The sequence below is a fragment of the Dermacentor silvarum genome, chromosome 2 (assembly GCF_013339745.2).
Source record: "Dermacentor silvarum isolate Dsil-2018 chromosome 2, BIME_Dsil_1.4, whole genome shotgun sequence".
Lineage (NCBI taxonomy): Eukaryota > Metazoa > Arthropoda > Arachnida > Ixodida > Ixodidae > Dermacentor > Dermacentor silvarum.
In genome coordinates, this window is record NC_051155.1 from 191,152,183 (window position 1) to 191,155,704 (window position 3,522).

The following is a 3,522-nucleotide window of genomic DNA, read 5'->3' on the forward strand; positions in this document are numbered from 1 at the left end:
ATGTAATCGCGAATGTTGCGCAAAGAATGAAGAATGGCATCGTCGTGCATCGCCTTGCGGATGTACGAATAGAACGAAGAAAGAATATGGCATTACTTTTCACTTGTAAGTATCCAAACATGTTCAAAACAGCGGACGCTGTGTTAACCCACAGCTGCTCGATGTGCGATTATTTAATAGTTAAGCGGCCATGTTTTAGCTTTATCTTCTCCTTTCTCGCACTAACGCTATTTTTTTTTTCTTCTACAGATTTCCCAAATATGCTGAGGTGCGAAGTCAGGGGAAGCTATAGCCGTTCGGTGAGAAGACTGGGGGTGTGTTCCAATACTCGCCTTGGCTTAATAGACAGCTAAGTGGACGACGGCCATCTTAAGTCTCGTTCCAATTCTCACGAAGATGTCAAAGTAGACAGCACCGCGAAGACAGCATCGAAGTCAAGAACGATATCCAGGCTACTTTCCTGTCTAAACAAGATGGCGACTGAGCAGGACGCTTAGAAACTCGACGGGAAGGTTGTCTGCGCACACAAAAACTTAGACACGCTTTTTATACCCTTAATGTAAGTCACATCATGTTTTTCATAGGTTCGCAGGCAAAAATACTTAAAATACAGAACTAATGTGTGCTTTTCTCAACTTTCTTTTTGTCGCCGCGAGATGGCGTCACGTCGCAGAAGCGTCTTCCAGACGGCTCGAAACGCGTTTCATTAGTTTTCCTCGAAGCTGTCTCGGCTGTCTTCGTAGACGTCAAAGTAGACTGTCTACGATGATGGGAAGAATTGGAACACAGCCCAAGAGCCAAAAGACGGAGACCAGTACTATTGTGCTCCGTCCATTTGACTGCGGAGTGCTTCTATCGAACAGAGCGAACAGTTCGGCTGCGACCTGGAAGCTTGCGAATAACGTTTCCTGCGTCCCCTAAGCGTCTGCAGGAGGCAATGTCATTGCCTCGTACTAGAGTGTTCTAGACAATGGGCGAGTAGGCCTAACGGCACTCTCCCGCTGAGGCGCCGCGTGCAGAAAAATTGTGCGAGGGCGCCGCGAGCGAACTGGATTGGGGCGCAGACGCGCTCCGCGGCATTTCAACGTACTTTCGCTGCGGGCGTCGAGGCTGATTGCGCATAGTACGCTCTTAAAATAGTGCTTTATTTCAACTGCAAATTTATGTTTACACCATCTTGCTAAACATATATATTTGAGGCATGGATTATACAACGCGACGTCTTCAATTTTGCTGTCGTTGTCAAGCACGGCGTCTGTTAACGAGCGCGCGTTCGCTACGTGGACGCTGGTTTTTCTCGCAGGACGTCTGTGCAGTACATTTTTTTTTATGTTTTAGTTGCTTTGGTGCGCCCATGACTCTTGACGGCGGGTACCAAAGGTAGTTTTAGCCAAGTGAACCTCTGTTTTATTGCGATAGCAATTATATGGACACTCCAAAGCGGATTTCTGCCGTCGGCGTCGTCGTCACAGTTGCCGTCGCCGTTTCCGTGAGGCTCCGTATGACGTCAACGGCGATGAAATCGTCGCCGCGCTCCGGACGCTGTATGTGCGAGTGAAAGGGCGCGAGGGACGCCCGCTTTCACGAGGAGTGAACGCACGTCGGAGAGCAAAAGCGCGTTCTGCACCGTGCTGCCTGAAGGGCTGCGTCTCTTTCCTCCGTTACAATCACCATATATAGAGAGCAAACGCGACTTCTTCCGTGGCGCGAAATGCCGTGGGGGGACGGGAGGGAGGGAGGGGAGGCGACGTTTAACTGCGGCACCAAATGCGTATTTATATGAAAACGTTGCGAGGCGAGAAGGTAGGTAAGATTTCCGACGCTGCTCGACGACTGTCCCATTCTGATCTCGTCGAAAACCTCCGAGCCGCCCCCAGAGGCACCGGCAACAGTCACCAACGCCACGCGCGTTCGTTGCGAACGTGGATAAAACGCCGACGGCGTCGACAACAGTTCTGCGCGTTGATGCTGCATGTCCAAGTTTATACAGCTGATAAAACTACTATCCTTACTTCGTATAGCTCTCTACTAATTTGCTATCGCAATTGATGCTTCGCCTTCCGGGTGAAACTGCGACAATTTTTTAACACTGTCTTCTAAAAGCAACTGGTATCTCTGCAACATGAAGCTACGTACGAAAATTTTATTATTGATAGCGTCTCACTTTACGCGCGCTTCTTGTCAGTGGATATTGATCAGAGACATTGATCGAAGAAAACAATATTAGAGTGAAATAAACCAGGTTTACTAACTGCGTGGCGCGATGAATGACCAATGTATTTCTAGGTAATTAAATGAAAGAGTACATAGACATATATTCACGATATATGTCACGGTAAAGGAAAAATATCAAATATTCTAGATGCACTAACTGAAAAAGTGAGAACTCGACCGTGCACGTGTTTGCATAAGAAACACACGTATTAGTGAATACTGCACATAAAACTCTCATTCTCAGAAATAATATTCATAGCAAGCAAAAGCATTGTGTGCGTGCATGCGTGCGTGCGTGCGTGCGTGTGTGTGTGTGTGTGTGCGTGCGTGTGTGTGCGTGCGTGTGCGTGCGTGCGTGTGCGTGTGTGCGTGTGTGTGTGCGTGCGTGCGTGCGTGCGTGTGCGTGTGTGCGTGTGTGTGTGTGTGTGTGTGTGTGTGTGCGTGTGTGTGTGTGTGTGTGTGTGTGTGTGTGTGTGTGTGTGTGTGTGTGTGTGTGTGTGTGTGTGTGTGTGTGTGTTTGGGAACGGCATGACATTTATGTATGAAATATAGGATAAGCGTAACATGTCTTTCTCGGAAATCAGACTCGAGAATGATTTATTTTGTTTACACTCCTAGAAAAAAAGCCGAAGAACGCAGCCATCTGTTTTTTTTTTTTTTTTTTTTTAGTTTAAACAAATTCTTAGGTTTTATGTGACAGAACCACGATATGATTATGAGGCACCCGGTTTAGATTTCCCCAGCTGGGGTTATTTAACGTGCACGAGTGTATTCCATTTGTTCCCATCGAATTCCGCGACAAATTGAACCCGCGAGCTCCAGTTTAGCAGCGCAACGCCGTATCCACTATACCGGGTGTTCATAATTAAGCTTTAGGGAATTTTTAAAAAAACGCCTGTGGCAGCTAGCACTATTCTTATTGATGAGCTGGGTTATTCGAAGAGGCGGACATTAGTAACACGAGAAATCGAAACACATATTCAACTTAACAAACAATGATTAAAAAAACTTCTTAGTTAATTACTTTACGGCACATATTGCAATTTATGAATTGTAGTTGGTGAGGTTGCTAAACGCATCCACTTGAAACGAATTTCCAGAATGACACCAGAATGGCACCTATACCGCGATAAATGACCCCGTACCAATTACTCCGCATTCTGTTACGCGAGGAAGGCAGAAACTTGAATAGAATGTTGCGCTGCAGTTCATTTTTTTTTTCAATAACAATGCTTCCCGTAAATCTGAGTACCCGCCGCGGGGGCTGTTGCGTCCCGAATCGGCCGGGCGCATTCTTTGATTGTTTCC